Here is a 25,089-nt window from a genome sequence, read left to right on the forward strand (position 1 = left end):
AAATAGATTGAGGAACAGGTTGAGTTGGCCAACCCTTTAAGCCTGTCACCCATATTTAATGACATAGGAGATAAGGGTGACAAACTTAAGTCAGTGAAACACAGTCAAAGACAGTACACTAATTGATACAAAAACACAGAGTGGGAAGGAGAAATGCAGTGAAACATAAATATGGTGAGGAATGGGTCACACAGCAAAATAAACCCAAACACTGTTTTGTTTCTGTAAATCACCAAATAACAGTAAATGAGCAATGCTAGCATGTGATATCTGTGCATATTGGTATCACTTTCATTGTGTTGACCTATTTCCAGATAGTCAAAAGGATGTGGAATCAGAATCATGTCGAGTTCAAGTACAGTCATTGCAAAATGGATTTAGTCTTAAAGGGGACTGTGACACATTTATACATTATATTGCTAGTGACAAGATGACATTTAAAAAAAATAGTACAAACTGAAAATATATATGAGGCTCATGTTCAAGCTGTCATCAAGGCAAAGGGTGGCTACTTTGAAGAATCTCAAATACATTATTTGTTTAACACTTTTTTGGTTACTACGTGATTCCATATGCGTTATTTCATAGTTTTGATGTCTTCACTATTATTCTACAATGTAGAAAATAGTAAACAAAGAAAAACCCTTGAATGAGTAGGTGAGTCCAAACTTTGACTGGTACTGTTAAGCACTTCTAGGAGTATTGGGTGCGGAGTCAGGCGCAGAGAGCAGAGGGTAAAGGCCAATCGTGTTTATTCCGGCAGAGAAAACGGTCACGTCAAAACACCAGGCGCAACAAATGACCGGCCCAAAATCAGGACCCAAACAGTACAGAGAAAACAAGAAAATAGCACAACCAGAAAAATGAACAGGGCTTAAATAGCCCTAACCAAAACCTAAACAAGAAACAGGTGTAACCATTAAGACAAAACTAACAGAAAAGGGGATCGGTGGCAGCTAGTAGACCGGTGACGACGACCGCCGAGCGCCGCCCGAACAGGAAGATGAGCCACCTTCGGTGGCAGTCGTGACAGGTACTGTACATCACAGAAAACCGAAATATAACATAGATATAACATGTTTGACATAGAAACACCAGATTTTTTAATAGCATTCCACCCATGAGGCCAAAGAGGGTGCTTTTGGGCATTTAGTGCAGGAAAGGGCTAACCAGTCTATTTCCCTTCATCTTACACTGACATCAATAGCTAGGGATCATAGGTTACACCTGGATTCACGTGGTCAGTCTGTCATGGAAAGAGCAGGTGTAACTAAGGTTATGTACACTCATTGTATGCATCATATGACACAGTGCTAGATTTGAACCGTATAGTGTCCAGGAACCCCATTTTAAGCTTTTTGACCACAGTAAAAGTCCAGCAAACACTTCTTATGACTTATGACCACCCCAATTTAGCTGAGACGGGTAGTAGACAGTCCAATACAGTGTATTGCATTGGGGGCTATGGAAGGGGTGGAGTGAAAAGCCAGCAACTGTCCGTACGACACAGTCCCCCTCCAAAACTAAACATATTTGGTTAGTAGATACCTTTTCCAACTGACTTTAGCTGAGACAGGTAATAAACTTTTTCCTCTACAGTCCAATATGTATTCCATATACAGAGAATTGCATTGGTGGCTGTGTTCTGTTGCATGGGGAAATGGTCACAAACTCTGAATTACCCAATAGATAGTATGACAACTGCTAGGCACAGCACATAGCATTATGGTTTCACAGAACTAGGATAAGACACATGAGGCTTTCAGCTACTAGAGGTTGCAACTAGTATAATACACATGAGGCTGTAAGCCGCTAGGCCATACAGTATAATCACAGATAGAACCGTGTTAGTTATAGAAAAATATTTGCTATAATCATCTAGCTATACCACAAACTGAAAATAAATTAAAACTCTGATAGGATCTGTAAGGACCAAGAAACACTTATAAGCATAGCACCAGTCACATACATAACATTACTAATACTGACTATTAACTACTACTACATTATGAGGTGAAGTACATTGAGAAATTGTAATGCATTTAATGTCTTAATGTCATTGTATAATTTGGAACATATTTGTAAGATTATGCACTATGACTATGCAAAGCTGCAAGAAAATAATGATTTAGTATACACATAGCGTTTTAGCGCAGACCTTTATTTTTGAGACAAAATTGTAAAATCGGAAGTCTTATTGTTGCTGTCTGGACGCTAATCTTGTCGGGATGGTGGCTGCAGGAGTGCGCTTGTTTGAAATGTAAAAGCGTTGTGGTAGCTTTTGATAAAGACGAACATCAAGACGAAGCAGCTGCTTTATAAGTGGGATGCACTTTTGAGCGCTACATCCCGAGGGGTTCTTGCTGATTGTACGGAGATTGTGACAGCCGGTTAAATGGCGTCCCTTGAGAAGGCAAGAACAAGATGTATGTCATTAAAGATCCCATGGCCCTTATCGTAAGAGTAGGGCTGTTAACCCCGGTGTCCTGGCTAAATTCCCAATCTGGCCCTCAAACCATCCCGGTCACCGAATAATCCCCAGTTTACAATTGGCTCATTCATCCCCCTCCTCTCCCCTGTAACTATTCCCCAGGTCGTTGCTGCAAATGAGAACGTGTTCTCAGTCAACTTACCTGGTAAAATAACGGATAAATAAATTAAAATGTACATATTCTTCATCCCTTTACACGTGTGTGTATAAGGTAGTTGTTGTGAATTGTTAGGTTAGATTACTTGTTGGTTATTACTGCATTGTCGGAACTAGAAGCACAAGCATTTCGCTACACTCGCATAAACATCTGCTAACCATGTGTATGTTACAAATAAAATTTGATTTGAAATAAAATTTGATTTGATGGTCTACAGTACCCTCAACAGTAGCTTGTGTAGCCGGAGGACAGCTTGCTTCCATCCTCCTTTGGGTACATTGACTTCAATACAAAACCTGGGAGGTTCTTGGTTCTCACCCCCTTCCATAGACTTACACAGTAATTATGACAACTTCCGGAGGACGTCCTCCAACCTATCAGAGCTCTTGGCGCATGAACTGACAAGTTGTCCATCCAATCAAAGGATCAGAGAATGAATCTACTACTGAAAGCAAAATTTACAGGTAGCTAGCGCTGCAGTGCATACAATGTGGTGAGTAAGTGACTCAGAGACAGAAAGACAATAGTTGAACAGTTTTGAACAAATTAATTTCTTCAAAAATGGAGGAGCGAGAGAGAGAGAGATTTCATAATTTTTTTCCACTTTCAGTTTCACTTACTTAGCTACAAATGCTGCTGGCTAGTTTAGCCTACTCAGATACCCTGCTCAAACAGAGGGGTGCTATGTTAGCTAGCTGGCTATGACTATCCAACACAGTTTTAAAAATCTGGCGCGTTTCGGCTGCATGGCCTTCTCCCTGACGAAGGCCAGTGTCGGATTTTTAAAACTTTGTTTCTATTGAACATTAAATACAAATAAATACATTTCAATTAATTATATGAAGAGTGCCTTGGTCCTCCTTTCTTTTTGATAACCGATTCACCCCTTTTACTAAAGAGCACATTCTGTCTACCAAAATGTACTATTGTGTACCTTATTAGCGATTCCCTTTCTTTCTACAACACTGGAACTCTTCATGTCAAGGTAAGCGATTGGTTTTATTACTTTATTGCCACTGGGGCCCACCAGTGTAACTGCTTACTGACTTAACACTTACTTTACTGCATGTTTACTAACGCATTAGTTATGTTGACTAGGACGTTACTTTAGCTAATATGGGGACAATGATGTAGGCTGTGTGTTGCAGATATGACATGGTTTGGCTTGGAAAGTTTTTTTTTCGCCTGGTCACGCACAGCTGATGTGTTGTGCATTCAAGTCCACAAAGGAATGGAAAAGGTGAGAGGAGGAGAGTGTATAGAGGCGAGAAGGAACCAAGGTAACGATAGTTTCAGGTTGGATATTCGCCAGAAATTTGCGCTTTCAAACCTCAGTAGCTTTCAAACCCCTTAAGCCACAAACTTCAAATAAGTGTCAGTATGTTGTAAAAATTGCACACAACATTGCACATGTCTTATTTTCACGTTTTGGACATTAATTCGCTTCCCAAAGCTAATAAACATGTGGAAATCTGAGCAGCATTCCATATTCCTAGTTTAATTAGTTAGGGAGCGTAACCAAAGTACAAACCTTTTTTTACATTTGAATTTCAATAGCTCCTTAGTCATGTGACCTACTGACCTCAACCAAGGTTCAGAATGTCCACTGACTACCCTTCTATATTGCACACCCTTTTGTTTGTCCCTTTTCATCTCAGGTGATTTTGCATGAATTTTTCAAAATGTTACATTTCAATAGCTCCTTAGTCATGTGACCTACTGACCTCAAACAAGGTTCAGAATGTACATTCAGGGGGCCTACACATTGCAAAAGGTGCCACTGAGTGTACATTCTAAACCTTGTTTGAGATCAGTAGGTCACATGACCAAGGAGCTATTGAAATTAGAAAGTTTGAAAAATGTATGTAAAATCGTGTGAGATGAAAATATACAAACAAAAAGGGTGTGCTACATATACGGTTATTCAGTGGATATTCTGAAAGTAGCTTGAGGGTTGTAAGTCATATGACTAGGAGCTATTGAAATTTGAAACTCATTGTAAAATCTCATGAGATGCAAATGGACAAACAGAAGGGTGTGCAATGTGTAGGCCCACTGAGTGTACATTATAAACTTTGTTTGAGGTGTGTGGGTCACAAGACCAAGGCGCAATTGAATAATATATATATATATTTTAAATCATTTAAAATAGTGCGAGATGTAAATCTCCTTAAAAAAAGTTTGTGCAATATGTGTCTCTGCCATCAGGGTAGTTTTGAAAGTTTTAGGAGTAATGATTAAAGAGATATTGAATTTAGAAAAATATGATTTGTCACTATGTTGACGGTCCCTAACTGCTGTTGGTGGACGTAAGGAGAACTACAGGCGAATATCCATTGAATGTCCAACCTGAATCTGTTTTTACCTCGGTCGAGAACTGATACAATGTGGTGTTTACCCGTGATCAGGTGTTTGAGTATCATATAGTAGCCTAAACCTATCGATGTTACATTGAATGGAATATGGATGACAGTAATCCAATATGCTGTAATAGAAATAAGACCATGCTGTCCTGTCTCAGCCTCCAGTATTTATGGTCAGTTTGTTATATCTGGAGTACTTCTCCTGTCCTATCCGGTGTCCTGTGTGAATTTAAGTATGCACTCTCTAATTCTCTCTTTCTTTCTTTCTCTCTCTCGGAGGACCTGAGCCCTAGGACCATGCCTCAGGTCTAGTCTACCTGGCATGATGACTCCTTGCTGACCCCAGTCCACCTGGCCGTGCTGCTGCTCCAGTTTCAACTGTTCTGCCTGTGATTATTATTATTTGACCATGCTGGTCATTTATGAACATTTGAACATCTTGACCATGTTCTGTTATAATCTCCACCCGGCACAACCAGAAGAGGACTGGGCACCCCATATAGCCTAGTTCCTCTCTAGGTTTCTTCCTAGGTTTTGGCCTTTCTAGGGAGTTTTTCCTAGCCACCGTGCTTCTACACCTGCATTGCTTGCTGTTTGGGGTTTTAGGCTGGGTTTCTGTACAGCACTTTGAGATATCAGCTGATGTACGAAGTGCTATATAAATACATTTGATTTGATGCTCATGAAAAAAATGCGTCATCCCATAAACAGCACTGACAGCCACTGATAAGGAGACATATACTTGGAATACGTAGGAGGAATGGAGGGGGAAAAAGAGAGGCAGAGGAGGTCTGAGAAAGAGATGGAGGAAGAGGGTGAGCTTGAGTCGGTTAAAAATTGCAGGAAAAGGGGAGATGGTTTGTTTTAGAAGATTGGTAGAAAGTGTAAGCAGGGTGAGCTGAAGACAGGAGGTATCAGAGGTAGTAGGTGTGGTGAAGTTCTCTGAGCCGAGGCTTGCACCGAGGGTCAGGATAAAGATGAGTCTGTGACAGTTGGAGTGACTCTTGCCTTTTGGCTGATCCATTTGTCATTTCAGGGTGGGTGAAAACAGAGTTGGGTGCTGTGGATTCGGAAACCAAAAGTGGTCTTGTGATAATTGTTTGTGTTTCTGCTGGTCAGAGGGAGAAGGCACTCCACGTTAAATGATTTTTTTTAATTTATTTTTTTATTTCACCTTTATTTAACCAGGTAGGCTAGTTGAGAACAAGTTCTCATTTGCAACTGCGACCTGGCCAAGATAAGGCATAGCAGTGTGAACAGACAACACAGAGTTACACATGGAGTAAACAATTAACAAGTCAATAACACAGTAGAAAAAAGGGGAGTCTATATATACATTGTGTGCAAAAGGCATGAGAAGGTAGGCAAATAATTACAATTATGCAGATTAACACTGGAGTGATAAATGATCAGATGGTTATGTAAAGGTAGAGATATTGGTGTGCAAAAGAGCAGAAAAATAAATAAATAAAAACAGTATGGGGATGAGGTAGGTGAAAATGGGTGGGCTATTTACCAATAGACTATGTACAGCTGCAGCGATCGGTTAGCTGCTCAGATAGCAGATGTTTGAAGTTGGTGAGGGAGATAAAAGTCTCCAACTTCAGCGATTTTTGCAATTCGTTCCAATCACAGGCAGCAGAGAACTGGAACGAAAGGCGACCAAATGAGGTGTTGGCTTTAGGGATGATCAGTGAGATACACCTGCTGGAGCGCGTGCTACGGATGGGTGTTGCCATCGTAACCAGTGAACTGAGATAAGGCGGAGCTTTACCTAGCATGGACTTGTAGATGACCTGGAGCCAGTGGGTCTGGCGACGAATATGTAGCGAGGGCCAGCCGACTAGAGCATACAAGTCGCAGTGGTGGGTGGTATAAGGTGCTTTAGTGACAAAACGGATGGCACTGTGATAAACTGCATCCAGTTTGCTGAGTAGAGTGTTGGAAGCAATTTTGTAGATGACATCGCCGAAGTCGAGGATCGGTAGGATAGTCAGTTTTACTAGGGTAAGTTTGGCGGCGTGAGTGAAGGAGGCTTTGTTGCGGAATAGAAAGCCGACTCTTGATTTGATTTTCGATTGGAGATGTTTGATATGGGTCTGGAAGGAGAGTTTAGAGTCTAGCCAGACACCTAGGTACTTATAGATGTCCACATATTCAAGGTCGGAACCATCCAGGGTGGTGATGCTGGTCAGGCGTGCAGGTGCAGGCAGCGAACGGTTGAAAAGCATGCATTTGGTTTTACTAGCGTTTAAGAGCAGTTGGAGGCCACGGAAGGAGTGCTGTATGGCATTGAAGCTCGTTTGGAGGTTAGATAGCACAGTGTCCAAGGACGGGCCGGAAGTATATAGAATGGTGTCGTCTGCGTAGAGGTGGATCAGGGAATCGCCCGCAGCATGAGAAACATCATTGATATATACAGAGAAAAGAGTCGGCCCGAGAATTGAACCCTGTGGCACCCCCATAGAGACTGCCAGAGGACCGGACAGCATGCCCTCCGATTTGACACACTGAACTCTGTCTGCAAAGTAATTGGTGAACCAGGCAAGGCAGTCATCCGAAAAACCGAGGCTACTGAGTCTGCCAATAAGAATACGGTGATTGACAGAGTCGAAAGCCTTGGCAAGGTCTATGAAGACGGCTGCACAGTACTGTCTTTTATCGATGGCGGTTATGATATCGTTTAGTACCTTGAGCGTGGCTGAGGTACACCCGTGACCGGCTCGGAAACCAGATTGCACAGCGGAGAAGGTACGGTGGGATTCAAGATGGTCAGTGATCTGTTTGTTGACTTGGCTTTCGAAGACCTTAGATAGGCAGGGCAGGATGGATATTGGTCTGTAACAGTTTGCGTCCAGGGTGTCGCCCCCTTTGAAGAGGGGGATGACTGCGGCAGCTTTCCAATCCTTGGGGATCTCAGACGATATGAAAGAGAGGTTGAACAGGCTGGTAATAGGGGTTGCGACAATGGCGGCGGATAGTTTCAGGAATAGAGGGTCCAGATTGTCAAGCCCAGCTGATTTGTACGGGTCCAGGTTTTGCAGCTCTTTCAGAACATCTTCTATCTGGATTTGGGTAAAGGAGAACCTGGAGAGGCTTGGGCGAGTAGCTGCGGGGGGGGGGGGCTGTTGGACGAGGTTGGAGTAGCCAGGCGGAAGGCATGGCCAGCCGTTGAGAAATGCTTGTTGAAGTTTTCGATAATCATGGATTTATCGGTGGTGACCGTGTTACCTAGCCTCAGTGCAGTGGGCAGCTGGGAGGAGGTGCTCTTGTTCTCCATGGACTTCACAGTGTCCCAGAACTTTTTGGAGTTGGAGCTACAGGATGCAAACTTTTGCCTGAAGAAGTTGGCTTTAGCTTTCCTGACTGACTGTGTGTATTGGTTCCTGACTTCCCTGAACAGTTGCATATCGCGGGGACTGTTCGATGTTAGTGCAGTCCGCCACAGGATGTTTTTGTGCTGGTCGAGGGCAGTCAGGTCTGGAGTGAACCAGGGGCTATATCTGTTCTTAGTTCTGCATTTTTTGAACGGAGCATGCTTATCTAAAATGGTGAGGAAGTTACTTTTAAAGAAAGACCAGGCATCCTCAACTGACGGGATGAGGTCAATGTCCTTCCAGGATACCCGGGCCAGGTCGATTAGAAAGGCCTGCTCACAGAAGTGTTTTAGGGAGCGTTTGACAGTGATGAGGGGTGGTCGTTTGACTGCGACTCCGTAGCGGATACATACAATGAGGCAGTGATCGCTGAGATCCTGGTTGAAGACAGCGGAGGTGTATTTGGAGGGCCAGTTGGTCAGGATGACGTCAATGAGGGTGCCCTTGTTTACAGAGTTAGGGTTGTACCTGGTGGGTTCCTTGATGATTTGAGTGAGATTGAGGGCATCTAGCTTAGATTGTAGGACTGCCGGGGTGTTAAGCATATCCCAGTTTAGGTCACCTAACAGAACAAACTCTGAAGCTAGATGGGGGGCGATCAATTCACAAATGGTGTCCAGGGCACAGCTGGGAGCTGAGGGGGGTCGGTAGCAGGCGGCAACAGTGAGAGACTTATTTCTGGAGAGAGTAATTTTCAAAATTAGTAGTTCGAACTGTTTGGGTATGGACCTGGAAAGTATGACATTACTTTGCAGGCTATCTCTGCAGTAGACTGCAACTCCTCCTCCTTTGGCAGTTCTATCTTGACGGAAGATGTTATAGTTGGGTATGGAAATCTCAGAATTTTTGGTGGCCTTCCTGAGCCAGGATTCAGACACGGCAAGGACATCAGGGTTAGCAGAGTGTGCTAGAGCAGTGAGTAAGACAAACTTAGGGAGGAGGCTTCTGATGTTGACATGCATGAAACCCAGGCTTTTTCGATCACAGAAGTCAACAAATGAGGGTGCCTGGGGACATGCAGGGCCTGGGTTTACCTCCACATCACCCGCGGAACAGAGAAGGAGTAGTATGAGGGTGCGGCTGAAGGCTATCAAAACTGGTCGCCTAGGGCGTTGGGGACAGAGAATAAGAGGAGCAGGTTTCTGGGCATGGTAGAATATATTCAGGGCATAATGCGCAAACAGGGGTATGGTGGGGTGCGGGTACAGCGGAGGTAAGCCCAGGCACTGGGTGATGATGAGGGAGGTTGTATCTCTGGACATGCTGGTTGTAATGGGTGAGGTCACCGCATGTGTGGGGGGTGGGACAAAGGAGGTAACAGGGGTATAAAGAGTGGAACTAGGGGCTCCATTGTAAACTAAAACAATGATAACTAACCTGCACAACAGTATACAAGGCATATTGACATTTGAGAGAGACATACAGCGAGGCATACAGTAATCACAGGTGTTGAATTGGGAGAGCTAGCTAAAACAGTAGGTGAGACAACAGCTAATCAGCTAGCACAACAACAGCAGGTAGAATGGCGATTGATTAGGCAGAGAGGGTCGGATTAACTACACACAGAGCCTAAGTGCGGCTGGGGCCGACAGATAAAACATAAACAAGCAGAATGGATTACCGTGATTAATGGACAGTCCAGCATGCATCAGCTATGTAGCCAAGTGATCAGTGTCCAAGGGGCAGCGGTGGATGGGGCAGGGAAGCTGGACTGGCGAGTGTTATCCAGGTTAGAAAACTAACAATGACCAAATAGCTTGTAGCCAGTTAGCTGGTTAGCTTCTGGAGGTTCTTGAGTGTGTTCTAAAAATGTAAAGATAATAGCGGTTCCGTATCACATTGGGTGAGGCAGGTTACCGGAAGGTATAAACAAATTAAAAATCGAAAAGGGATAGAAAGTAAATATGGGTTCAGTGAGTGTTTGGGACGCGGCGATTCAGACGGTTAGCAGGCCTGTGCTAACAAGCTAACAGTTAGTAGACGGTGCTAAACACGGTAGCAGTTAGCGGACCGGGCTAAACAAGCTAGCAGTTAGCAGGCCGAATTTGCAAGCAAGGAGATAGCAAGGGCTAGAGAGTTAGCCTTTGGGGACGTCGCGATGGGGGTATCTGTTTATTCCTCTTCATGCAGTGACATCGATGGACCGGTCGTGGGTCTGGATATTGTTGCCCAGGAGCTCAAAATGTTCCGTTTGCGATGGGAATCCGGGGATGAAAAATAAAATAAAATAATAAATAGGTCCGTTATGCTCTGGTTAGAGTCGCGTTGTTCGAACTGGCGAGAGCTTTCCGAGCTAAAGGTTAGCTGATGACCGGTTAGCTGAAGACCGCTAGCAATGTTTTGCTGAAGCTGGTAGTTAGTTGGCTAGCTTCAGTTGAGGGGTTCCAGGTCCGAAGTAAATATAAATACTTTAGGAAAAATAGCTACGTTGGGTGAGGCGGGTTGCAGGAGAGTATTTAGAAGAAGTTGAGGTTCAGCAATAAGTTTTAAAGATATGTGAAGAAAAAAAACGAAAACAAACGATATATACAAGGGACACGACACGACAATACGTCCTACTGCTACGCCATCTTGGACACATAAAGCCTATGGGGGGCAAGACATTTGAATTGTTTTGTTTTCAAGAAAAGGGTGCCGTTGAAAGGAGTGATTGCTGGGGTAGCAGTAAATGTAAAAGTTGACCAACTGAAGGGGAAGATTCCCGGTGTTTGTAATGCTCGTCGTTTGGTGCAGCAGACAGCGTGGCGTGAGTGGTGGAACAGGAGTCATTGTCTGTTCTTTTGACTTTTGATGTTGCCCAACAAAGTGATGTTAGGATATATAAGTTATCCTGTATGAGCTTTTCTGGTGAATACATTACGTTGTTACAGGTGTCAAGCTTATGGGCATGTAGCAGCAGTGTGTAGGTGTGCAGAAGGGCATGAGACAAAATAATGTGTAGCATTGGGAAAAGTAGTGGTATGTGTTAATTGTAGGGGTGCCTATGGGGCTGGGGATCAGAAATGTCCCAGACAGATTGAGGTTTCCGGGTTAGAGTAGTGCAGAAGTTGTCATATGCTGAGACAGTGAAGAAAGTAGAGGAAGATGGGTCAAGGGGGAGGGATCCTGAGAGGAGTGGTGCGAGTAGTAGATCTGTACCAGTACAGTGGGATAGGTCAACAAGTGATATGTTTCAGTATGATTGGATTTTTAGCATTTATAGCAATGGTTATCAACTGTTCTTCAGGGATGAAACATAGGTCGCAGAAATTTGAGGTTGTGGTGGCAGCTGCAGAGAGGTATTTGGGTGTGCGAGAAAGAAGAGTAACAGGGTGGTGGTGGTGGTGTCTCATCCTTTCAGATTGTTGGCCTGAGGTAGGACTAAATATATTTAAATAGTGGAGTAGGGTGGTGTTATTCTTTAAAATATATATTTTTTTGTGATGGTAGGGTATTTGTTTACTTATGCATATTATTTTTTTAAGCAAAGTATACGGGAGTTGTACTCCAGTCTACTAGGTGGCGGTAATGCAACATTTATTGGAGGCCAAACGCCGTTAAACCTCATCAAAGAATAAACTAATCTTGTCGATGACGTTAGCTAGTCAAGCAAGCTAAACATGTCAAAATGACCTCGTCCTAATTAACCACAGTATTTCCCTAATTCGTGCAACCTTGTTAAGTGTTTTCTTTTTCCGTTGTTTTAAATTCTCATTTTAATTGCATTGGAGATTTGGAGCCACCACAAAAGTTAACCGCTAATGTTAGCTAGCAAGTCGGCTAGCCTGGTGAGTACGTTAGCTAGCTAACGGCTTGCCTTTAGCATCCAACCAGAGACGTTACGGTAGCTTGAAACTAACGTTAGTAAATGTAGCTACCTAGGTAACAAGCCAAATACTAACTAGCAAGTTAACTAGTGTGATTGTAGCGAGCTACTTTGTTGTCTTCCATGTGTCTTGCAAGATGTCTTGCAGTGTCTGGAAAGCTAGCTAGCTAACAGTTAACGTTACCCATTTAAATTTCACCTGGACATGATGATAACTGGCCTAGAAGTAGGCAGGGCAAATACCCGAAATCGTCAAAATAAATTAAATCACAGCACGTTTTTGGACTCATCCAGTAGTTTTACCGGATTAAGTAGCTACACTACTGCTGGAAACTACTGTAGATTATAATTTAACATGAAGAAAAAATTACTTCAGCTTTTTGAAATAATGTGTGGCCACTCCTCAATGGTCCAGTTTTTCATCGGTGCCAGAGAGCAATTATGTTCTGATTTCAGATTTAAATAGCAGAGTAGAGGAAGATTTCATATGCTCTCAATTTGTGTAATTTTTTGGGTAAGTGGTCAAAGTAATTGATTTGTGTTAAAAGTAACATTTGTTTATAGTGAATGGAATGTTTGGAGTGATGTCACAATGGGAACTTTTAGAGGTATAAAAGCTATCAAAAAGTTGTATGTGAGCACACTATTCCAGACCAGTCTACACGTTTTAAAGTTAGAAAGACATTTCTAGCACGGTGTAAGAGGAGTAGCCTGGAAAATAATGATATCTATAAATCAGAATTATTGCAGTATTAAAAGTATAATGTTAATTACTTAAAAAAAACAAAAAAACACTAATTTTCTCCCCAATTTTGTTATAGCCAATTGGTAGTTAGTCTTGATTGTGTATGTGTGCCATTCGGAGGGTGAATTGACAAGACAAAATATTTAAGTGCCCTTGAACGAGGTGTGGTGCCAGGTGCACAGGTTTGAGTGTGTAAAGAACTGCAACGCTGCTGGGTTTTTCACGCTCAACAGTTTCTTGTGTGTATTAAGAATGGTCCACCACCACCCAAAGGACATCCAGCCAACTTGACACGACTCTGTGAAGCATTGGGAGTCAAATAAAATTATATTTGTCATATGCCATGAAATGCTTACTTACAAGCCCTTAACCATCAAAACAGTTTTAAGAATATAGTTACGAAATAAACAAAAGTAATAAAAATGAGGCTGTATGCAGAGGGCACTGGTACCAAGTCGATGTGCGGGGATACAGGTTAGTCGAGGTAATTTGAACATGTTGGTATTGGTAAAGTGACTATTCATAGATAATAAACAGCGAATAGCAGTACTGTAAAAACAAAGGGAGGGTGGCCATTTGATTAATTGTTAAGCAGACTTATGGCTTGGGGATAGAAACTTAAGGTCCCTTTTGGACCTAGACTTTGCACTCTGGTATCGCTTGCTGTGCTGTAGCAGAGAAAAGTCTATGATTGGGTGACTGAAGTCAGACCATTTTTTTGGGCCTTCCTCTGACACCGCCTAGAATATAGGTCCTGGATTGCAGGAAGCCTGGCCCCGGTGATGTACTGGGCCATACGCACTACCCTCTGTAGCCCCTTAAGGTCAGATGCTGAGCAGTTGCCATACCAGGTGGTGATGCAACCGATCAGGATGCTCTCAATCGTGCAGCTGTATAACTTTTTGAAGATCTGGGGACCCATGCCAAATCTTTTCAGTCTCCTGGGGGGGGGGGGAAAGGCGTTGTAGTGCCCTCTTCACAACTTTTTTGGTGTGTTTGAACCATGATAGTTTGTTGGTGTTGTGGACACCAAGGTACTTAAGTCTCAACCTGCTCCACTACAGCCCCATCGATGTGAATGGGGGCGTGTTCAGCCCTCCTTTTCTTGTAGTCCATGATTGTCTCCTTTGTCTTGCTCACGTTGAGGGAGAGGTTGTTGTCCTGGCACCACACTGCCAGGTCTCTGACCTCCTCCCTATAGGCCGTCTCATCGTTGTCAGTGATCAGGCCGTTGGGTTGTCAGGAAACTTAATGATGGTGTTGGAGTCGTGCTTGGTCACGCAGTTGTGGGTGAACATGGAGTACAGGAGGGGACTAAGCATGTACCCCTTAGGGGCCCCCGTGTTGATTATCAACGTGGCAGATAGTGTTGCCTATTCTTACCACCTAGGGGGCGGCCGGTCAGGAAGTGCAGAGGGAGGTGTTTAGTCCCAGGGTCCTTAGCTTAGTGATGAGCTTTGTTGACACTATGGTGTTGAACGCTGAGCTGCAGTCAATGAACAGCATTCTCACATGGGTGTTCCTTTTGTCCAGGTGTGAAAGGGCAGTGTGGATTGAGATTGCATCATCTGTGGATCTGTCGGGGCGGTATGCCAATTGGAGTGGGTCTAGGGTTGATGGTGTTGATGTGAGCCATGACCAGCCTTTTAATGCACTTCATGGCTACTGACGTGAGTGCTATGGGGCGGTAGCCATTTAGGCAGATTACCTTTCGCTTTCTGTGCACAGGGACTATGGTGGTCTGCTTTGAACATGTAGCTATTTCAAACTCCAGGTACAGGTTGCAAATGTCAGTGAAGAAACTTTCCAGTTGGTCTGCGTATGCTCTGTGTGTACGTCCTGGTAATCTGTCTGGCCCTGCTGCCTTGTGAATGTTTACCTGTTTAAATGTCTTGCTCATATGGGCTACGGAGAGCATGATCACATGGGCCAGCATCCCTGGGATTGCTTTCGACACCTTGTAGAGTCCATGCCTGATGGATTGAGGCTGTTCTGGAGTGCAACACAATATTACGAAGGTGTTCCGAATGTTTTGTATACACTTTTGTACATTTAATTATTTTGCCATATAATTAATCACATATACTTCTCACTAGTTTAACCATTTTGAGATGATAAAAGACTCCTAAGCACAATTTAACCTGGCACTCTAGATTAGAGCGTCCATTGGGTCTGTGCAGCAGGCTGAACATTTTACATCCCTACAAAAAGGCAGGTTTCTGACGAAGGTAGAGGGATCGCTAGCTAGCTAACGTTACCTACTCGGCTAGAGTGCAGTATCTCTAACTTAAAGTATCTAACGCCAGGATGGCTAACTACTTGTCTGAACTGTTTATATAATGCAACTGCTTTCTATATACACTACATGACCAAAAGTATGTGGACACCTGCTCGTCGAACATTCCAAAATCATGGGCGTTAATATGGAGTTGGTCCCCCACACTTTGCTTCTATGACATCCTCCACTCTTCTGGGAAGGATTTCCACTAGATGTTGGAACATTGCTGCGGGGACTTTCTTCCACTCATCCACAAGCATTACTGAGGTCGGGCACTGATGTTGGGCGATTAGGCCTGGCTCGCAGTCTGTGTTCCAGTTCATCCCAAAGATTTTAATGGGGTTGAGGTTAGGGCTCTGTGCAGGTCAGTCAAGTTCTTCCACATCTCGTCAACCCGTTTCTGTATGGAGCTGGCTTTGTGCACGGGGGCATTATGATGCTTAAACAGGAAAGGGTCTTCACATAACTGTTGCCACAATGTTGGAAGCACAGAGTCCCCACTCCAGCCGACACTTGGCATTGCGCATGGTGATCTTAGGCTTGCTCGGCCAATAGAGACCCATTTCATGAAGCTCCAGACAAACAGTTCTTGTGCTGACGTTGCTTCCAGTGGAAGCTCATAAAAACAAAGGAACACTAAAATAACATCCTAGATCTGAATGAATGAAATATTCTTATTAAATACTTTTTTCTTTACATAGTTGAATGTGTTGACAACAAAATCACACCAATGAAAATCAAATTTATCAACCCATGGAGGTCTGGATTTGGAGTGACACTCAAAATTAAAGTGGAAAACCACACTACAGGCTGATCCAACTTTGATGTAATGTCCTTAAAACAAGTCAAAATGAGGCTCAGTAGTGTGAATGGCCGCCGCGTGCCTGTATGACCTCCGCACAACGCCTGGGCATGCTCCTGATGAGGTGGCGGCTGGTCTCCTGAGGAGGGATCTCCTCCCAGACCTGGACTAAAGCATCCACCAACTCCTGGACAGTCTGTGGTGCAACGTGGCGTTGGTGGATGGAGCGAGACATGATGTCCCAGATGTGCTCAATTGGATTCAGGTCTAGGGACCGTTCCCGTGCGGGCCAATCCATAGCATCAATGCCTTCCTCTTGCAGGAACTGCTGACACACTCCAGCCACATGAGGTCTTGCATTAGGAGGAACCCAGGGCCAACCGCACCAGCATATGGTATCACAAGGGGTCTGAGGATCTCATCTCGGTACCTAATGGCAGTCAGGCTACCTCTGGCGAGCACATGGAGGGCTGTGCGGACCCCTCAAAGAAATGCCACCCCACACCATGACTGACCCACCGCCAAACCGGTCATGCTGGAGGATGTTGCAGGCAGCAGAACGTTCTCCACGGCGTCTCCAGACTCTGTCACGTCTGTCACGTGCTCAGTGTGAACCTGCTTTCATCTGTGAAGAGCACAGGGCGCCAGTGGCGAATTTGCCAATCTTGGTGTTCTCTGGCAAATGCCAAACGTCCTGCACGGTGTTGGGCTGTAAGCACAACCCCACCTGTGGACGTCGGGCCCTCATACCACCCTCATGGAGTCTGTTTCTGACCGTTTGAGCAGACACATGCACATTTGTGGCCTGCTGGTGGTCATTTTGCAGGGCTCTGGCAGTACTCCTCCTGCTCCTCCTTGCACAAAGGCGGAGGTAGCGGTCCTGCTGCTGTGTTGCCCTCCTACGGCCTCCTCCACGTCTCCTGATGTACTGGCCTGTCTCCTGGTAGCGCCTCCATGCTCTGGAAACTACGCTGACAGACACAGCAAACCTTCTTGCCACATCTCGCATTGATGTGCCATCCTGGATGAGCTGCACTACCTGAGCCACTTGTGTGGGTTGTAGACTCCGTCTCATGCTACCACTCGAGTGAAAGCACCGCCAGCATTCAAAAGTGACCAAAACATCAGCCAGGAAGCATAGGAACTGAGAAGTGGTCTGTGGTTATCACCTGCAGAACCACTCCTTTATTGGGGGTGTCTTGCTAATTGCCTAGAATTTCACTGATAAGAAGCCTATTTCATGACTTTTCCACTGGATCAGAGCATGACATTTTTTTTCCTTTCACGCCGAGTGGTTATCAAAAGGGAGAGAGCTGGAAAGATTTTTCAAATACATTGAGGAGCTATTGTAATTCTCAATGGATGTAAAAACATACTGTTTGCTTGCTGTTTGAGGTGAATAAAACATGACTAGTGGTGGTGCGTTAACCTCTTACTTCTACCCCCTCCTTTTTCGAACATTCTGTTAAAAATCGCGCAACTTTTCAGCGTCCTGCTACTCATGCCAGGAATATAGTATATGCATATGATTAGTATGTGTGGATAGAAAACACTCTGAAGTTTCTAAAACTGGTTAAATCACGTTTGTGACTATAACAGATCGTGTGTTTCATTGAAAAACGCAAGAAAAACTGCTCTCTGAAAGCTAAAAATAATTTCCATAAGTCACTTCCACGAGTTGTTAAAAGAGAACAGAATTTAATATCGACCTGCCTGCAATTCATACAAATTCCACACGATGTCGCCATTGTCGTCATTTTCAATTGAATTAATTGTTGGAAAATCCATCTATCTGGCATCCATTTTCCCAGTCTTCACCCGGATGTTGTTAATGAAGACATTGGCAGCCATTGATTTGCAAGCGAGGACCTATTGAATACACATCGCCCTGTAATCATTTTGATAGATTATAAACGTTTACTAATACCTAAAGTTGGATTACAAAAGGATTTCGAAGTGTTTTGTGAAAGTTTATCGTCGACTTTTTTAATTTTAAAAAATGACGCAGCGTTTAAAAACGATGTTTTTTTCTGAATGACACAGCTTCCATACAAAGCTATTTTGGGTATATATGGACCGATTTAAACGAAAAAAAGACCCAATAGTGATGTTTATGGGGCATATAGGAGTGCCAAGAAAGAAGCTCGTCAAAGGTAATGAATGTTTTATATTTTATTTCTGCGTTTTGGGTAGCGCCGGCTACCGCAAAATCTGTTGTTTACGTGTCGTGCTGGCATTTTGGGGGGTGCATGCTATCAGATAATAGCTTCTCATGCTTTCGCCGAAAAGCATTTTAAAAATCTGACTTGCTGGCTAGGTTCACAACGAGTGTAGCTTTAATTCAATACCCTGCTTGTGAATTTTGATCAAGGATTGAGTTGTAACGAGTACATTTAGCATTTAGCGTAGCGCATTTGCATTTCCAGGTGCATACTTGAGACGTCTGCGTCTCAAGTATGGTCAAGAAGTTTTAAGCCAATCAGAAATGCTATCAGATCTCCAAATGGGCACATTTATATTAGAGGTCGACCGATTGATATAAACTCAGCAACAACAAAAAAATGTCCCTTTTTCAGGATCTTGTCTTTAAAAGATGTAAAAATCCAAATAACGTTCCAGATCTTAATTGTAAAAGGGTTGAAACACTGTTTCCCATGCTTGTTCAATGAAGCATAAACAGTTAATGAACATGAACCTGTGGAACGGTCGCTAAGACACCAACAGTTTACAGGCGGTACGCAATTAAGGTCACAGTTATGAAAACTTAGGACACTAAAGTGTCCTTTCTACTGACTCTGGGGGGGAAAAAAAAAAAAAGATGCCCAGGGTCACTGGTCATCTGTGCGAACGTGCCTTAGGCATGCTGCAAGGAAGCATGAGGACTGCAGATGTGGCCAGAGCAATAAATTGCAATGTCTTTACTGTGGGATGCCAAAGACAGTTCTGCAGGGAGACAGGATGGACAGCTGATCGTCCTCACAGTGGCAGACAACGTGTAACAACACCTGCACAGGATCGGTACATCCAACATCACACCTGTGGGACAGGTACAGGATGGCAACAACAACTGCCCGAGTTAGACCAGGAATGGACAATTCCTCCATCAGTGCTCAGACTGTTCGCAATAGGCTGGACTGAGGGCTGGTAGGCCTGTTGTAAGGCAGGTCCTCACCAGACATCACCGGCAACAACGTCACCTATGGGCACAAAGCCATCGTCGCTGGACCAGACAAGACTTTCAAGAAGTGCTCTTCACTGACGAGTCACGGTTTTGTCTCACCGGGGGTGATGGTCGGAGTCGCGTTTATCGTAAAATGAGCGTTACACCGAGGCCTGTACTCTGGAGCGGGATCGAGTTGGATGGTCCGTCATGGTCTGGGGCAGTGTGTCACAGCATCATTGGACTGAGCTTGTTATCATTGCAGGCAATCTCAACGCTGTGCGTTGTGGTACCCTTCCTGCAGGCTCATCCTGACATGACCCTCCAGCATGACAATGCCACCAGCCATACTGCTCGTTCTGTGTGTGATTTCCTGCAAGACAGGAATGTCAGTGTTCAGCCATGGCCAGCGACGAGCCCGGATCTCAATCCCATTGAGCACATCTGGGACCTGTTGGATTGGTGGGTGAGGGCTAGGGCCATTCCCCCCCCCAGAAATGTCTGGGAACTTGCAGGTGCCTTGGTGGAAGAGTGGGGTAACATCTCACAGCAAGAACTGGCAAATCCGGTGTAGTCCATGAGGAGGAGATGCGCTGCAGTACTTAAGGCAGCTGGTGGCCACACCAGATACTGACTGTTACTTTTGATTTTGACCTCCCCCCTTTTTGTTCAGGGACAATATTACATTTATTTCTAGTCACGTCTGTGGAACTTGTTCAGTTTGTCTGTTGTTGAATCTTATGTTCGTACAAATATTTACACGTTAAGTTTGCTGGAAATAAACACAGTTTACGGTGAGAGGACATTCTTTTTTTTGCTGAGTTTATATACACTACCGTTCAAAAGTTTGGGTTGACTTAGAACTTGCCTTGTTCTTGAAAGAAAAGCAACAAAAAAATTGTCCATTTAAAAAAACATCAAATTGATCGGAAATACAGTTTAGACATTGTTAATGTTGTAAATTACTGTTGTGGCTGGAAACGACTGATATTTAATGGAACATCTACATAGGCGTACAGAGGCCCATTATCAGCAACCATTACTCCTGTGTTTCAATGGTGGTTGTGTTAGCCTTTTAAAATGATAAACTTTGATTAGCTAATTGATCATTTTGTTAGCACAGCTGAAAACGATTCTGATTTAAAGAAGCAATAAAACTGTCCTTCTTTAGACTAGTTGAGTATCTGGAGCATTTTTGTGTTCGATTACAGGCTCAAAATGGCCTGTAATGGTCTATTCTTGTTATGAGAAATGAAGGCTACTCAATGCGAGAAATTGCCAAGAAACTGAAGATCTCGTATAACGCTGTGTACTACTCCCTTCACAGACAGCGCAAACTAGCTCTAACCAGAATAGAAAGGAGTGGGAGGCCCCGATGCACAACTGAGCAAGAGGACAAGTACATTAGTGTCTGGTTTTGAGAAACAGACTTCTCACAAGTCCTCAACTAGCAGCTTCATTAAATAGTACCCGCAAAACACCAGTCTCAACATCAACAGTGAAGAGGCGACTCTGGGATGCTGGCCTTCTAGGCAGAGTTGCAAAGAAAAGCCATATCTAAGACTGGCCTATAAAAATAAAAGATTTAAGATAGGCAAAATAATACACACTTGACAGAGATATGGCTTTTTCTTTGCAACTCTGCCTAGAAGGCCAGCATCCCGCAGCACGTGAACAATGGTAGACCTCTTGAAGCATGTTGGGACAACAGACTGGGATAGGGAGAGATTGAGTATGTCCGTAAACACTCCAGCCTGCTGGTCTGCGCATGCTCTGAAGCCGCGGCTAGGGGTACCATCTGGACCGTCAGCCTTGCGAGGGTTAGCACACTTAAATGTCTTACTCCCGTCAGCCACGAAGAAGGAGCGCCATATTCCCAGTCACCTTGCCATGGTTAAATGCAATGGTTTGCTCTTTCAGTTTGTGAAAACAGTCTACTTTCTCTTTTGCAGCTCAATCAGTTATTTTAGGCAAGGCTATTCTGTGTCAAGTCATTTGCTCAAGGCCCAAGCCTATACTTCGCCATCTACTGGTATGACGTTATTATTGAATGCAGTTCTAAAACAAGCTTTAGACATTTTATTTTGGAAATGAAACTGGATGCTCTAAAGCAACTTTAACTTCTGTGGGACTGGGGGGCAGTATTGAGTAGCTTGGATAAAAAGGTGCCCAGATTAAACTGCCTGCTACTCATGCCTAAAAGCTAGAAAATACATATAATTAGTAGATTTGGATAGAAAACACTGAAGTTTCTGAAACGGGTTAACTGATGTCTGTGACTATAACAGAACTCATATGGCAGGCAAAAACCAGAGGAAAGAATTGTGAAATCTGAGGTTTGTAGTTTTTATACTCATTCCCTATCAAACAGTGTCTATGGGGTCATATTTCTTCCTATCACTTCCTAAGGCTTCCACTAGATGTCAACAGTCTTTAGAACCTTGTTTGATGCGTCTACTGTGAAGTGGGGGTGAATGAGAGGAGAATGAGTCAGTCTGGTAGAGTGCCATTAGCTGACCACATGCATTCATGCGATAGTTAGCTTGCGTTCCATTGCAATTTTACAGAGAAGGGAATTCTCCAGTTGGAACATTATTGAAGATTTATGATTAAAAAACATCCTAAAGATTGATTCTATACTTCGTTTGACTTGTTTCTACGAACTGTAATAACTTTTGGTCTGAACTTTTGCATGGACTGGCCTGCGCGTCGTGATTTTGGATTGTGTACTAAACGCGCGTACAAAAGGAGGTATTTGGACATAAATTAGGGACTTTATCGAACAAATCAAACATTTATTGTGGAACTGGGATTCCTGGGGGTGTATTCTGATGAAGATCATCAAAGGTAAGTGAATATTTATAATGCTATTTCTGACTTCTGTTGACTGAACAGCATGGTGGTTATCTGTTTGGCTGTTTTGTTGTCTGAGCACTGTACTCAGATTTATTGCATGGTGTGCTTTTCCGGTAAAGCTTTTTTGAAATCTTTCACAGAAGTTTATCTAAAGTGCCATGTATAAGACTTGTATTTTCATCATTTTATGATGAGTATTTCTATAAATTGATGTGGCTCTCTGCAAAATCACCGGGTGTTTTGGAACTACTGAACATAACGTGCCAATTTTTGGATATAAATATGAACTTTATCGAACAAAACACCGAACAAAACATACATGCATTGTGTAACATGAAGTCCTATGAGTGTCATCTGATGAAGATCATCAAAGGTTACTGATTAATTTTATCTCTATTTCTGTTTTTTTGTGACTCCTCTCTTTGGCTGGAAAAATGGCTGTGTTTTTCTGTGACTAGGTGATTACCTAACATAATCGTTTGGTGTACTTTCGCCGTAAAGCCTTTTTGAAATCACACTGTGGCTGGATTAACGAGAAGTTACTTTAATATGGTGAAATACTTGTATGCCTGAGGAAATATAATTATGAGATTTCTGTTTTGAATTTGGTGCCCTGCACTTTCACTGACTTATTGAGGTGGGATGCTACCGTCTCAGATATCCCAGAGAGGTTAACTGGTCTGGGCTAGAGTTGCTTGATTTGACTAGCTACGTTCATATCTTTTGCAGATGCCACATTACTGACAAGTTTGTATGTATAAAAAAAGATCTCTAACCTAGTCAAGGGAGATGTAAAGTAATTAAATGTGTAAATATTAATTCATAGTCGTAACGGGAGAGATCGAAAGTTTTCATTTTATGTTTCAGCATTGGCTTTTCTTATGATACTAACAATTTACGTGTTTTTTTTCTTACGATCCTAACGATACGTACAGTCGTGGCCAAAAGTTGAGAATAACACATTAATTTTCACAAAGTCTGCGGCCTCAGTTTGTATGATGGCAATTTGAATATACTCCAGAACGTTATGAAGAGTGATCAGATGAAATGCAATTAATTGCATCATCCCTCTTTGCCATGCAAATGAACTGAATCCCAAATAAAACATTTCCACTGCATTTCAGCCTTGCCACAAAATGACCAGCTGACATGTCAGTGATTCTCTCGTTAACCTCTAGTGACACCCCATCCTGTGAACGGGACCGTTGTCATCATCTGACACGAATTAGCATAACGCAACAGACATAAATATTACTAGAAAATATTCCTACTCATGAAAATCACAAGTGAGATATATTGAGACACAGCTTAGCCTTTTGTTAATCACCCTGTCATCTCAGATTTTCAAAATATGCTTTACAGCCAAAGCTAGACAAGCATTTGTTTAAGTTTATCGGTAGCCTAGCATAGCATTTTGTCCAGCTAGCAGCAGGTAACTTGGTCACGGAAATCAGAAAAGCAATCAAATTAAATTGTTTACCTTTTGAGCTTCGGATTTTTTCACTCACGAGACTCCCAGTTAGATAGCAAATGTTCCTTTTTTCCCAAAAGATAATTTTTGTAGGTGAAATAGCTCCGTTTGTTCTTCACGCATGGCTGAGAAATCGCTCGGAAATTGCAGTCACGAAAACGGCGAAAAATATTCCAAATTAGCTCCATAATATCGACAAACATGGCAAACGATGTTTATAATCAATCCTCAAGGTGTTTTTCAAATATCTATTCGATAATTTATCCATCGGGACACTTAGTTTTTCAGTAGGCTACCTCCTGTATTTTACGCGAGAATCTCTCGGGAGCATCAGGTGACCACTTGCGCAATGTGCCTACGGGTATTCTTCAACATAAATGCGTAAAACTACGTCACAATGCTGTAGACACCTTCGGGAATACGGAGAAAGAGTAATCTGGTTGATAGCCCATTCATTGCTCAATAGGGACTCATTGGAACGTAGTGCTTTCAAAACTTGAGGCACTTCCGGATTGGATTTTTCTCAGGCTTTCGCCTGCAACATCAATTCTGTTATACTCCCAGACAATATTTGTACAGTTTTGGAAACTTTAGTGTTTTCTATCCTAAGCTGTCAATTATATGCATATTCTAGCATCTTGTCCTGACAAAATATCAGTTTAGTACGGGGCATGTTATTTTTCAAAAAAATGAAAATACTGCCCCCTAGTCAAGGTCACACGAGTGTTGACGAGGACAAGGCTGGAGATCACTCTGTCATGCTGATTGAGTTTGAATAACAGACTGGAAGCTTCAAAAGGAAGGTATTGCTTGTAATCATTGTTCTTCCTCTGTCAAACATGGCTACCTGCAAGAAAAAACGTGCCATCATCATTGCTTTGCACAAAAAGGGCTTCACAGGCAAGGATTTTGTTGCCAGTAAGATTGCGATTCAATCGGATCCTCAAGAATTTCAAGGAGAGCGGTTCAATTGTTGTGAAGAAGACTTCAGGGCGCCCAAGAAAGTCCTGCAAGCGCCAGGACCTTCTCCTAAAGTTGATTCAGCTGCGGGGTCAGGGCACCACCAGTACAGAGCTTGCTTAGGAATGGCAGCAGGCAGGTGTGAGTGCATCTGCACGCACAGTTAGGTGAAGACTTTTGGAGGATGGCCTGGTGTCAAGAAGTGCAGCAAAGAAGCCACTTCTCACCAGGAAAAATATCAGGGACAGACTGATATTCTGCAAAAGGTACAGGGATTGGACTGCTGAGGACTGGGGTAAAGTAATTTCCTCTGATATATATCGCCTTTACGATTGTTTGGGGCATCCAGAAAAAAGCTTGTCCGGAGAAGACTAGGTGAGCCCTACCATCAGTCCTGTGTCATGCCAACAGTAAAGCATCCTGAGACCATTCATGGGTTGCTTCTCAGCCAAGGGGGTGGGCTCACTCTCAATTTTGCCTAAGATCACAGCCATGAATAAAGAATGGTACCAGCACATCTTCTCACAACTTCTCCCAACCATCCAGGAACAGTTTGGTAACGAACAATTCATTTTCCAGCATGATGGAGCACCTTGCCATAAGACAAAAGTGATAACTAAGTGG

At 43.3% G+C, this 25,089-nt stretch overlaps 1 protein-coding gene across 2 annotated transcripts in view; it reads left to right on the plus strand.

Moving 5' to 3' along the window:
• Nucleotides 1–11,920: 11,920 nt before the first annotated feature.
• The window catches only part of LOC139420889 (potassium channel tetramerization domain containing 13), a 42,232-nt gene continuing 29,063 nt past the window's right edge, over nt 11,921–25,089 (plus strand). The window contains exon 1 of one of the 2 annotated variants that reach the window (XM_071171284.1): nt 11,921–12,155. The gene's annotated coding sequence lies outside the window, so the exon portion shown is untranslated. Of the gene's footprint in view, nt 12,156–12,625; nt 12,708–25,089 lie in introns of those variants that run through there. The other variant, XM_071171286.1, reaches the window with a different exon arrangement.

Source organism: Oncorhynchus clarkii, chromosome 12, assembly GCF_045791955.1.
Source record: "Oncorhynchus clarkii lewisi isolate Uvic-CL-2024 chromosome 12, UVic_Ocla_1.0, whole genome shotgun sequence".
Taxonomy (NCBI): domain Eukaryota; kingdom Metazoa; phylum Chordata; class Actinopteri; order Salmoniformes; family Salmonidae; genus Oncorhynchus; species Oncorhynchus clarkii.